The sequence below is a fragment of the Equus asinus genome, chromosome 8, assembly GCF_041296235.1.
Source record: "Equus asinus isolate D_3611 breed Donkey chromosome 8, EquAss-T2T_v2, whole genome shotgun sequence".
NCBI lineage: Eukaryota > Metazoa > Chordata > Mammalia > Perissodactyla > Equidae > Equus > Equus asinus.
The window spans coordinates 13,533,136-13,547,532 of record NC_091797.1 but is presented as its reverse complement, the minus strand read 5'-3'; positions in this window follow the sequence as shown (position 1 = coordinate 13,547,532).

The window sequence follows — 14,397 nt, the reverse complement described above, 5'->3', positions numbered from 1 at the left end:
GTAGGCAGTGACAGCTTAAGAATCACTGCCTCATTTCATCGTTGGTCTCTATCTGCAGCCGCACACTATAGATGTCTGTGCTCTGACTTCATCCAGGCACCTCACTAATGAGTGATGTGCAATGAGAAAGAGTGAACTTTTGAACACGCTCAGCTGGTCATCTCTGTTCATAAAAGAAGAACAGAGGATCATGTGAACCTAGGCCTAATTCTTTTTTTCCAGCATTAAAGTTGGGGGAGAGCCAACCACCGAGCAAACTGTATGTTGCCTCCCTAGTAACGATACTGTTAGTGTTTAATTTCACTGCTCTGTGTGGCCGACCTCTACCACATCCAGATGTTTTCGGTGATTCAGGTACAGCTGGAGTCGAGTACTCAGGTCCTTTCAGAAATCAACATCTGCAGCCACAGGTGCTTTCAAGTTCATGTTAACATCAAAGGACACTTTATAAGTTCCTGCCATTCAGTATGGGACAGGTCTTGTGAAAAGCTACTACGTGTTACACTAAGGATGAAAACCAGCCAGCCAGTGTGTGCACTAAGAGAAGAGAAGCCTGCTTAGGTCAGCTTTTCACAGCAATGAGAGTGGGGCTCCTCAAGTTGGCAGAGGGAGAAAGCCGCAGCCTGCCTGCAACAGGGCAGCTCTCATGATATGGCTGTTACTTCTCCATACAGTTAAGAGAACATGGGGTTAGGACATGGTCAAGTACAGCTGGAACAGTCCATCACTAAGGAAAAGGGAATGTGGAGGCGCTCTGTCATGCCACCCATCCCTGGATTGGATGACCTGTTGCAAACATCCAGTGCGCACCAAGTTCAAGGTTCCTTTGTGACTCAAAAGCAACTTTCACTTATTTCGCTTGGAGCTGAAAATAACATATTTTTCAGATTACATTTTCCGTATATTTAAAATTTAATATAATGTCTATTTAGTGTGAGAAGATCAGAGTATTCAGAGAATCAAAACATGAAACAATCCTAACACCCAGAGATAACAGAAGAAATTTTCGCAGTGTAACTTCTTTCTCCCGTTCTCTGCAGACCCTGCTGCTGAAGCCTTTGAACTTCGGCGCTGTCCTTCCTTGGCTTTCTGGCGACTTCAGAAACCAGCACTATGGAAAGCTGGCAGAGCAGTATCTAGACTAACTTAAAAACCAACAAAAAGTTTTCCAGAAATTGCATTTCATCTCCTGCTTGAACTGTGCTCAGGAGATGTCTTCACAGGGAATGTGGCCTAAGCACCAGCATGTGGACTCACCTCCTCGTCCACTCTTGCATTTTCCTCCCCAGTCCCCTCTTAGGCCTGAGTAGAGGGCAAGGGAGAAGCGCTTGGGGCCTTGGGGACGGGGTGCAGGGCTGAGGATTCACCTCAGTCCTCCCTCTGGCTCCATAGTAACCACTCAGCCTTGTGGTGTTTATCTTTTGACTATTTATTATTTGCATCTATCAAAAATGGGATTATATTGTACATAATGCTTTGTAAGCTTTCTTTTCCCACGTAGTAATACCAGGTACATCATTTCATTATTCTTAAAAACTACGTGGTCCAACCTTAATCTCCTCCTTAGATAGTTCCACTTTCTGATTTAATGCCAGTATAAATGTTTCTGGAATGAACATTCCTGTGGCTAAATCTTCACACACATCCTTAATTATTTCCTTAGGATGTTTCCAAGAAGTGGAATTGCTGAATCAAAGTGAATGTTTTTATCTTAACCATTTTTTTGTTAACATGTACACTATAGAAAAACTGGAAAATAGATGAGCACAAAGAAGCAAATGTAAGTCACCTGTGGGCAGCTCACCAAACTGAATCCACTGCTCACCTTCTGGCGTCAATCCTTCTGACCTCTCTCTATGTGCAATTTTTCGTTCCTACGGTGAAACACTTCCAGTTCTGCCTCCTTTAGCTGATGTTCTCATGCCCCAGATCTTACAACCTGGCCCATCGTTTCCCCAGTGATGGGTGCTGCCAGCCACAGCTCTAGGTAACTTGACTGTGACACCGTAACATGGGCTAGGGCTCACTGGGGCTTCTGTGGCTACAAAGAGTCTACTGGGGGTCAGAGCAGAAGCTGGGGCGATGCAGTGGGTCTCTGTCTCACACTGATCATCCATCAGTCAACGTGACCGGTTGAGATAGCCACCTACATCCAAAAAGTGATTTCCATCTTTGGTTATATATGGTGAATGAAACCTGCACATTCATCTCCCCTCTGTCCTGAAACCCCGCTGAAAGGACAGAAAAGAAATAACAGGGCTTAAGTCCTCAAAGACAAGAGCAGGAGAGGCCTGATAGTATAGTGGACAACAGAGGTTAGGATTTGGGAAGTAGAAAGCAGATTGGCAAGTGACACAGTGGTTTGAGCATGGATCTGGGTGGAAGTGCTGGATCCACAACTTTGTGACTTTGAGCAAGTCACACTCTCCATGTCACAACAATAAATTGGAGGGGGGCTGACCCCGTGGTCGAGTGGTTAAGTTTGCACGCTCTGCTTCAGCGGTCCAGGGTTTCGCTGGTTCAGATCCGGGTGCAGACATGACACCACTCTCTGGGCCATGCCGAGGCGGCATCCCGCATAGCACAGCCAGAGGCATCACAACTAGAATATGCAACTATGTCCTGGGGGCCTTTGGGGAGAAGAATTAAAAAAAAAAAAAGATTGGCAACAGTTGTTATTTCAGATGCCAATCTTTAAAATAAAAAAATAAATAAATAAATTGGAGGAAATAATAGTACCTACCCACAGAGTCACGAGGAGTAAATGACACACTCCATGCTAATTGCTTAAGACAATGCCCCCTGATGGAGTTGGTGCTCAACAAATAGCAGCCATTATATGGATTATTACTATTAGTGCTGCTGTTGTTCCAGAGAGACTCGAGACCTCAGCTGGAAGCAGGGGGAGCTAAAAAAAAGCAAATCAGCTCAGCTGACCTCCAACTGGAGGTAACGAACCACACTGAACGGCGAGACTCCCCAGGAAGGACCCCCAGTCAGCCCCCAGAACTTACGTGCATCAGGCAGGAAAGAGGAGGCTTCCTCTCTAGGAAAACAGCCCCTCCCCTCAAATAAAGACCTACAGATACTGACACTGAGGCGTCCCATGCGCCACCTCTCAGTCAACACGCCCCTCCCACCCACATGCTCCAGTCAACGTCTAGTGCCTCAATGCTTGAATAGCAACAATGGACAAGCAAGGAACACCAGGCATGTGGGGTGAAAGTCTCTCTAACACGGAAGACAGAATTAACCTTATTAAATAAATAGAGACAACGAAGGCAGAGGAAACAGAAAAATGAAGGTAGAAGAAAATTTTAAAAACAAAGTTAATGTATCTTCAGAGAGATGAAAGAAAGAAATATATCCACGAAACAAGAAAGCGACTATAAACAGAAACCATCGGAAGGCAGATCTTTTGGCTATTACAAATATGATAGCTAAAAAATTTTAAAATTTCAGGCAAAAACGTAGATAGTCAAAGCTGGAAATTACCTTAGAAATCATTGCTTAACGAGCCATCTCAGTGTGGAGGTGAGGAAACGGGGCTCCAGAGAGGTGCAGTGGTTTGCCTGAGGTGGTAAAACTAGGACCCTGAAAACTACAGAAAAGAATTCCTACCAAGGGCCCAGCAGGAGGAAGCATTCAGTCAAGTTTAGTCTAAATACTGCTCATTAAGAGTTTACTTGCAAATAACATTTCAATAAAGCTGTTTAAAATTTTTAAGAGCTTATATGTAGGTGTGGAGCAAAAGGTTGTATTTATGCTTGCAACACATAGGTGTTATTGTCTCCAGTTTATAAATAAGAAAATTGACATTGAGTTTAAATAAACTTGCTCAAGCTTACCCTGGTTACCGAGTGGTGGAGCAGGGCTGACTCCAGAACCCTTGCCTGCAGCCAGAGCCAGGAGGCCAAATCTGAAGGAATCCCATGAAACTCAAAGACGTTATCATTCCCACTGGAGGTAAACCGATGGCTTAGACCAGCCCTGCCCAGGAGACATATAACTTGAACTACATATATGATTTTAAGTTTTCTAGAGCCACATTAACAAAAACTGAAAAGAAACAGGTAAAATTAATTTTATTAATATACTTTAATCCGATGTATCCAAAATAGCATCATGTCAACGTGTAATCAACATAAACAGGCATTCATGGGATTTTTTTACACTCCTTTTCAATATTCTAAATCTTGGAAATCTGGAGAGTAGTTTATACTTACAGCACATCTGAATTCGGACTAGCTATATTTCAATATTTCAGGCGCTCGATAGCCACCCGTGGCGAGCGGCTACCGTAACGGACGTGCACATCACGAGAAAGCGAGAGCGATGGGTGGTTTCTGCTGAGGTCCACCCTCTCGATTTCTCAACCTTTGCAACTGGCTACAGAGCCCGTCCGCCAAGCGCGGAGCTAATTAATTCCCGCTTCAACGCAGGCTCAGCACCTCTGTCACACATTCCCTGACTCCACCAGAAAGTGCCCCTTGTCTGTTTCCCCACATTCCCTCTATCCCAGCAGTTATCACACTCTGTTCTAATGCTGTGTTTACACGTCATTGATGCTCCAGCAAACTCTGGGTTCTTTGAGGACAGGACCATTCCTTGTAAATTCCTGATTGCCAAGCACCTCCGTGTTGAGAACATGAAATAAAATAATCCCTAGGAAGCTCGGGACGCGTTCCACGGGCCTGGGGACCAGCTTTATTGACAGACACGAATGAAGGCACGCTCTTGCCGCTAGGTGGCACTGTTGCTCCTCTTTTATTTTTGCTTTTATTCCCTGTAGCCAGTGCTGGGGATCTGACGTTTCACATTCACAGGAAAAGAGGAGCGCCCCAGATCTTTCTGATTGGCCTGCACAGCTGCAGATGATCGGATCTAACACTTAAGGTGTGACTCCAAAACGCAATGTCATCTCTGTGACAGAGCTCTGACTCCTGCCAGGCCAAACTCCTCAACAACCAGCCAAGGAATCCCAGCTTTCTTGGCCAGAGTTTATCTGGCCAATTTGTCTTAGCTGTTTGAGGAAACTGAATATCCTGCTTTGGAATGAATAGGAAAGGGATCCTGAGACAAGTCACCTGCAGGGGGTGGGGGAGAGGGGAAGGGGCGGAAGAACAGCCAGCCTGTCCCCATTTGACAGCAAATGGCCCGATTTGTGACTACTTTATACTCGGGAGGCCTCGAGCCCCTCTCCCCATAGTCTTGGGCCGGGTACAGAGGTTTGATGCATGACTAGTGAAGCTACAGAAAGCGTCCATATCTGCACCTTCTTCCTGGGAGTCCGATAGACTTCTGGCTGTGGAACTGAGATTCCCAAAAGCACGCCACACCATTCTAAGAACGTCGGCTGACACGAGACACTATGTGTGTGTGCGTGCGTGTGTGCAGTAGACTGAGAGGACAGAGTGTGGAAATTTCATCAGCAGCACAGGCTGCTTTCTGACAAAATGGCTTTTCTGCACAGACTAACTTCTTTGAACACCGGAAACATATGCAGCCCAATTGACTGTGTGTAGGCCAAAGGAACAGTAAGTTGAAACCTGCTGTTTAAGCAAGGTGACCACATAGTTAGTTTACAGTCAAAATCAGGACACTTTTCAGTGGAAAGAGGAGTGTGTTTTGTAGTTACACTGGGGCAACAAGCATAAGCAGGGACTGTCCCTAGGCAAGTTAGGATGAACGGTCATCTATAAACCAGGCATTATCAATGTCCTACAACCAGCTTTTCATCAGACTTCACTTGGAATGGAGGTTATTTGTTCTGTTCTGGCTGCTCTTCTTCCTCCTGACAGAAAAGAAGAAAATGCCTTCAGAGTTCTCCAGTGGATGAAGAGGAACTGCCGTTGGACGCCGCCGATTTCCCTCAGAATGCTCACCCACGTCTGCATTTGACTACCAGAGGCCTTGGTGCCAGGAATCACCAACAGCTTGAAAGTGTATGTCAGGTTCTACCTTGCTCATATCTGTTCTTGATTTCAGAATGATTTCGCTGACATCTCGCTAATTGCTCCCGGGCCAGGACTGTATTCCCAGGTTAATGTGGACAGTCGCCAGGAGAGAGCTTCCCCTAGCCTTACGACCCACATACCCTTGAAGTGTCGGGCTGGGAGCCAAGTTTCTCCCCTGCCCTGTTCCTTCTTCCGTCCCATCTTTGAGACGCCTCCTCTGTACGACCGCTAAGGGGTGGCTTTATCTGTAGCCCTATGATGTGAGGAGCTAGCTGCCTGGTGTGGTGCAAAGAGCACCTGTTGGATCAAAGGACATGAGCTCAGACCACCTGGCACAGAGTCTGACACGTAGTAGATGCTGGATAAACACAAGCCAATTCCCAATCAGACCTTCATGGTTAACACTTGCAGTGGAGGGGAGGCCTCTGTGGCCTTCTCCACCGACAGCCTGTCAGAGGAGGAGTTCCTTGCCCGGCTGCCCCTGCTGCAAGCCTACAGTAGTGGACGCCAGTACCATTTGGAGCAAGCGAGAGCCACAAACACGGGAGTTTCTACAGATGAAGGGTCTTTCAGTTCTGCATCCTTCAAACTTTCAACATGATTCCTTTGAGTCTTTGGGACCTGGCTCAAGCTCAAGTAAGGCAAGAAAGGATTGTATTCGCCTAGACATAAAGGAGTAAGGCCTTCCCTAACTCAGAACTTGAAGGGAAAAGTAAGGAAGTAGCAAAAAACAGTGGAAAGACACTGCTTGGGAGTCAGTCAGCCCTGGGTTTGAGCTCCCACCCTCACTAGCACTTATTATCACAGTCAGAGTCACCTGATACCTAGAGCCTTATTTGCAAACTAGGAATGATGATACCTACCAGCACAGTTGCTGTGACAATAAAATACTACAGAGGTGAAGCCCCTCATGTAACAGGCCGTCTATATGTGGAAACTCTCATTACGTAGGATTACCTAAAAGAACAGTAACACTCAGGTGGGGGAAGGTAGCTCTGTGACTGGGAGCCCCCAGAAAGAAGCTTCTAAAATCATAAACCTTGGAAAAACAAAAAAACCCTAAGACAGTACTTGTGACCTATCTTAACTGGGTAGTTTATACCAGAAATCCCCTAATAGTAGGCAGGTTACCTTATGTCAAATCAACAACAGGGCTTGATGAATTGGTGGGGGCTACCTGAAGTTATGGTTGAGAAAGATGCTGATGTTGAGTCTGAACTCAGTAGGGAAGTGCGCCATGGCTGATTGATTAGTAATGCCTGCTCTGGGTGCAGGACTGGGGAACACATGATGACCCTCTGTTCCTCACGGACCATTGGATAAGACTACTCTTAACACAAGCAAGAATCTGGAAGTCTAGAGCATCACTCAGGCTTTGGGTAGCTTAGGGGAAAAAAATGGAAGGCAGTGGTGCTCCCAAGACTGATACACTAGAAAAGGTGTGGAGATCATGGGAAATCTTTGGTGGCATATGAGGCAAATTTCAATGATTTCCTAATTCTACCCAGGAGCAGCCCAGGAAGAGGAGCCAGAAAGGCCTGACAAATTACCTGAAAGAGTCAAGAGAAAATTGGGAAACTTTAAAAAGTTCACAGAACCAAGGTAAAGAGCAGGAAGAGAGGGGAAGCACAAAAGAATACATACAAGGTAAAATTCAAGCAAATGCCAACCTTGTCCTTGGGAACATTAAAAAGCCTAAGTTTATAAACAGTCAAAGTAGTCAAGAGCAAGAAAGGCTTGAATTTCCCCAAATTTAATGCCCCTTCCAAAATCCAGTGGCCTCCTCTAATTGTTGAATGATGTCTCAGTGCATTTATTCTGAGGACTCCAATCTTGAGAAGAATTGAGAAAAAGTGCCGTCTGGGTCGTCCTTAATTATAGAGAACAAATGATGACCTTTTTAAGAGTCACAGAGACTATAAGTAGCAAATCCCTGTTCCCAGCCCTGTGCTCCCCCTGCCGCAACTCAGCAAGAAATAGAAGCACAATCACGTGCAGTAAAGGGATGTGTCAGTCAACAACAGGCCACATATATGACAGTGGTCCCATAAGACTAGTACCATACAGCCTAGGTGTGTAGTAGGTTGTACCATCTAGGTTTGTGTAAGTCCACTCAACAGGATGGCACGATGATGAAATCATCTAACGATGCATTTCTCGAAACATGTCCCAATTGTTAAGCGACTCGTGACTGTATTTGAAGCAGAAATAGTAGTCTCAAAGCAGACCTGAGTTAGGAAGGATAATCCTGAAGAACCTGGAAGAGTCAGGAGAAACAGAAAGATCAAGAAATTTTGTTTTAAGAAGGAACAAGTTTTGGAACAGGCTTTTCTTCTTCTACTGAGACTGTCATTAAGCAGATTTCTCTGAGTGTGAGGACAGTGGCCCACATGGCCGCCATATTGTTTGTACTCTTCAGGGTCAGCCATCATGGAGGGACCATGGTACAGCTCTCTCCCTAATCTTTCTGGGACAGGCAATGTTCTTTTGCCTTTTCTTCCTACATTTTCCAATGATACAGAAGACTGGGAAGTACCTATGAATTTTTCAAATTTTTTGGCAACTGTTATTGAAAACAAAAGTTTACAGATCCTGGCTCAGTTCGAAAAGATGTAGGTTCTAGATTCATTTCTTTCCTGTATTATTTTTCAGAGAATATATATTTCAATACCTTTTTTCTGATTATAGAATTAATATATCCATCTTGGAAAACGCAGAGAGGCATTCAAAGAAATTAGCATTTACCCATAAACCTTCCACCAGAGATAACCACTGTTCACATTTGTCAGCCTATTATCTGTCATTGACTAAGAGTACTCTGGCCATCCTGTCCATACGTGCTGTGGGACACTAGTATGTTGGGATGATGTCCTTTGTGTCTCCTTGCCAGTTATTCACCAGGAGCAGGACTGACAGGGTTTGGAATGGAGGAAGTGAGGGGCAGTAATAGGGATCAGCACAGTGGTGAGAAATGGCGTGATGGAAAGTGAATGTTTGTGAGCAAACGGTAAATTGAATGCATTATGAATGTAGATGTGATAACACTAATCGTTGGGCTGGGGAATCATCTGATGAAGATTCGGCTTCTCTGATGTATCCTGGCAGGTGTTTCACCAGCTAGAACCACTGTTTTTCACCGTTTGAGAAACATTGTCTTTCAAAGCCTAGTTTCCTTGTTTGTATAGTGGGGAGACCTCTGTTTACATCAGGTAAATTGTGTGAAGTTCCCTGCAAACTAGAGGTAAAACAATTATTTCAAAGCCTATTTATTGGGACACACACAGACAGGGCCTTTAAACAGTAACCATGGGCTCTGCCCCTCTGCCCCGCTGCTAGACCAAGTTTCTCTAAGTAGGCAGTGACCGCCCAGTTTACTGTGATGGGTGGGGACCATGGGGAAATCCAGAGGGAGAAGGACTCTGGGCAAATCAGAGGCTGTCCTAAGATTAGCTCCTCTTCCTGATCATTGAAATATTCCCTGGAATTCTCTGCTCAGTCCTGGGAAGATGTGGTCAAGGGGATAAATTGCTGGAATGGTTCGGGCACGTCCAGAAAACAGTAGGTACACTGACCAGGAGATGAGGCGATGCTTTACAGAAAGATCACCCCTTTGCAGTTAGTGGCTACTCAGAAGCGAAACTATCTCTTTTCAGTTACCCCAGTCACAGCCTTTCATAAATGCCTCAGTTGGAGTTGGTCCCATATGTGGACAGAGGAACCAACCAGACTTTCAGGACTCAGGCGACTGACTGAGGGATGGCTGTCTTTCAATGAGGAGCCAGAGAAGCAGGGTGGTTCCTCACTTACCAGCCATGTGGATTTTAACTCATTTCTCCCAGTTTCCCCACCTCTGGGTTTGTCAACCTTGGCACTGTTGACATTTGAGGCTAGATAATTCTTTGTTTTGAGGTGAAGAAGGCTTTCCTGTCCCTTGTAGGATGTTCAGCAGCATCCTCGGTCTCTCCTCACTAGATGCCAGTAGCAATCCCCTCCCAGTTGTGACAACCAAAAATTTCTCCAGACATTGCTAAATATCTCCCGAGGGGCAACACCACCCCTGTCTTTGGCCTGTTGAGGACCACTGAGATATCCTGAAGGAGGGAGAACCACCCAGAAGGCTTGGACAAGTTACCCAGCAGATGAAGAGATGGATTCAGAGACAGCCTGTTTTGCAGGCTCAAACCCCGTCATCACCAAGGCCCAGCTAAAACTTGGCTCACATGTCCTTAAATATATTACCCTAGGTTTGACTTTGGCTCAAATGACAAGTTCCTTGTCACCACCGAACTGGCCCAAACACTTAGATTCTCTGAAATCTCTCTGTACCGCTTTCCTATCTTCCTTGGTTCTAGCAGAGTTTTCTGCATCTTGATCTGCCAGCCGCAAACTGGCACTAGCCCTGTGTGCACCTGCTTTACCTGTCATTGAAAGGTTTCAATCGTCTTCATCCAAGACCATTCCCACCGATGGCTATTTTTTGTCTCCCGATCAGTTTTATCCTCCGCTGTTGTGTTAGTTTTCTATTACTAGTGCAATGAATTACTGCAAATTTAGTGGCTTAAGACAACACAAATATATTACCTTACAGATCCGGAGGTTAGAAGTTTGACGTGGGTCTTACTGAGCTAAAATCAAGGCGTCTGCAGGGCAGAGCTCCTTCTGGATGCCCTAGGGGCGAATCCATTCCCTGGCCTTTTCCAGTTTCTAGAGGCTGCCCACATTCCTTGGTTCATAGCCCCCTTCCTCCTTTTTCAAAGCCAGCAACACTGCATCTCTCTGAGCACTCTTCCTTCGTCATACTGCCCTCTCTCTGACCACAGCTGGCAAAGGTTCTCCACTTTTAAGGACCAATGTGATTAAATTGGGCCCGCCTGGGTAACCCAGTTTTGTCTTCCCATCTCAAGGTCCTTAACTTCATCACATCTGCAAAGTGCTTTTTGCCATGTAAGGTTTGGTCACAGGTCCTGGGGATTGGGATGTGGACATGTTTGGGGGCCATCTTTCTGCCTACCACAGCCATGAAACTACGGGCTATGTCAACATCACTCCAACTCTATGCCTCCATTCCTTGGGAGCTGAGTGCAGGTTACCGGCTCAGAGTTTTTGGCAAGCAGCGTCACTAGGTGGCTATCAGCCTGCGCGCAATACCAGCACTTTCACCCATGATCATCCTGGCCGGCATCACACATTGAGTCTACCTTCCTTCAGGCACCTAGAGATGAGTTTTGCCACTTCCACCAGCCCCCAACCCCCTTCCTCTGGCTGATCCAGAAATAGGGAACTCCAGGCCTGCCCCTCAAGGAGGAGGATCTAAAGGTAGTCCACTCCCATCTTAGCCTTCCTCTCTCCAGCACCCATAACAGCCCAGATGGCTCAGGACCAACTGGTGTCACCTCCTGTCAGCAAACACTGTGTGGAGAGGGTTATGCCAATCCCCCTGCCACATCCACACGCATCTCCTCCACCATCCCTTCCATTCTCCACTCATCCCAAGACACCGAGGGCTGTAGACTGGCTTATGAAAAATGTGGATAACAGTAAGCAACCCACACATTAACTCACTGAATCCTCACAACAGCCCTGTGAAGTAGGGGCTGCTGTCCTTTCTTATAGGAGAGGAAACTGAGGCAGGGAGTGTTCAGTAACTTGCCCAGGCAGTGGTGGTGATGGGCCTCACACCCAGGCAGGCTGGCTCCGAGCCTGTGCCTAGTCCCTGTGCTACAGTGCCTCTCCTAATGGAGACTGTCACACTGTCATTGGGAATTGAAGTGCATTCTCCTGCCTGGATGTCTTCACGCTTTTAAAGAGCACAGAGAGGAGCATCTTGTGTGGCATGGAAGAACAAACCCAATCAAGGTAGAGGCGTTCCGATCGGGAGCCCCACAACAAAGATTTGTTCTGCTTCCGCCCTTTAGTGGACAAAGGGTTTTAGGCAAATAACGGACCATTTCTGAACCTCCATTTCCTCATCCAGAGAATAGGGGTGACAGTAACAATACTGCGCTCATAGGGTTGTGGTGAGGATCATTTGATGTGAAATGATCTGGTACAAGGTACTCTGATTGTTTGAGCATGGACTGCATGCTTGTTGAGGATGAATTTGGACAGAGCCCTTGCTGGCCCTCACATCACACCACGAGGCAGCACCTGTTCTTTGGCACATAAAGCCACCCGTTTCTTTTCATTCATTGCCACCACCTAGGTCAGGACCTTGCCACCTCTTGCTTGAACCTATACAGCAGGCTCCTATCAGACACCCTGCCTCTATTCCTGCCCCTTCTGATCTAAACACCACCCCAGATTAGTCTCACTGAGCCACAACCTTGCTCTGTTCTTCCGGAGTCGTGACCTTCTGTGGCCTTGCTCTCTCTGGCAGGGGTCTGCCTCAAATGAGCCAGGAGGGTCAGGTGTGCAGACAGACTGGACCCCGTGTGTCTCATCACAAAGGGAATCGGCTACTAAGCTCCCGCTGATTGTCTCCATGAGGACAGATCTTCCCATTTCTAAAGGGAAGATGGAAACCTGGGTTTTATGGGAGATGTCTATATTTTTTAAAACTGGCTCAAATTAAAAAACAAAACAAAACACACTATACAGACCAAACAAAAGCCATCTACAGGATGAATGGGATTGGCCCGTGTTTGACCTTTGCTGTACAGCCTAAACCCAGTCATGAGTTTTGCCTTCTAGGCTCCGACCGATTGAACAATGACCTACCTTTCCAGTCTCCCTTCCTGCTCTGGTCCTTGGCTAGCCAAGAATAGTTCTGGTTCCCAGGACACCCGAGGCACCTCCCTGCCCAGACACCTTTGCTCTGCTGTCTCTGGAATGTCCATTCTCTCAGCTCCCCCAACTCCACCTCGAGAGTTCTACCGGTCTTCCCAGAGGTCTTCCCTAATTTATTCCAGCCAACGAATAATTAAATAATTACATACAATCTACTCCCACTGGGCCTCCAGGGCATTCTCAAAGGGTACATTTCACCTCTGTTGTACTTTCTACCACATCCCGGCATGCACCACACATCAGAAGGCTTCAGAGAAAAGTTGTGATGCTAAATTACAAGCAACTGTGTGCAGAGCCCTTTCCTAGCTTCCCGCCTCCAGCCCCAGGATCTGCCTTGTAGGTGCCAGATGAACGTCAAGACTTCTTGAAAGCTTTTGCTTTAAGGGACCAAACTGAGTTTATCCCAGTCAGGCTAAACTCAAATCTGGAAGACTAGGGCTGAGTGATTCGGTGGGTAAAATTCCCCCTTCTCTGCTCAGCCCCTCCGTAGGGCCAACGTCTCTTCCCCACGTCCTTGGTCACTCAGGGTCTCAGGCCAGGGGAGCCGAATGAACAGAGCACCCTCACCCCTCTGGAGAAGTGGATCCAGGTGCTGGCCTTGCTGACTGGGGGAGATGCCAGCACCACTGGGAGCAGGTAGAGACGCCCTGAGGGAGCAGCGCCTGGATTTGGCTAATCCAAATTAGTGCTGATAGCACCCTTAAAACATTAGAGACCAGAGGAACCTTATAGACATTAAGATCAAAGCGGGAAATTGAAGCCCAAAGAAGTATGGCTTGCCCAAACAAGGCAGGGCGTGCCCTAGATAGGATCCAGGACATGGAACTCCAGCTTTAAGGACTGTTTTCCATGAAGCCGTAGATTTGCCACTATCATTTGAAATGTTCTGATAAAAACCCAGCTGAGATATCACAAGGCCACGTTTTCAAAAATTCCATTCTATAGCTGTGCAAAAAAGGGCTTCTAATTTGTCTTGTCCTTCCTGCCTTCGCAAATGTAGCAAGCAGAGTATAACATTTGCTGGTCCAGCCATCCTCAGCTTGGTGCATTTCCTTAGCAGAAGGAGGATGAGTGGTATGTGTCTGTGTGTGCATCCACAGCTTTCACACTCCTGCAAAACATGTCACAGGAGTGGACGAAATGAGAAAACTCTCACAGGTATTTTGCTGCGATGTGTCTTGACCTGCTCTCCATCATAGCTTGCCATTCCCTGGGAACATTCAAATGAGGAAGAGCTACCATTTAAGGCAAGAAAAAAAATTTTTTTACACTTAGGTATTTTTTTCAAAACCAAAGATGATACTGTTTCCTTCTCACGTCCACCCTGAGAATGTCTGCTGCAGAGTAAGTCGATGTAGGAAGAGGCCTCCTGATGCTCAGACCAGAGCATTATCTTCATTTTGCAGATGGGGAATGGAGGCTCCAAGCAGCTCAGAATCATTCATCCCTTAATTTGCAGTCAAACAAATGGGTCAGGCACTGAGCTAAGTTCTGGAGATACAACAGTGAGCGAGACAGACATGGTCCTTGCCCTCAAATTGCTTCCAGCCTAGCGGGAAAGAGGCTGTCGATAAGTTATATGAAATTGAAAGGAAACAATACGCCACCCCAAAGTATGCCACTTTGGTGTAAGGATTGTTTTGAGCTGAATGCA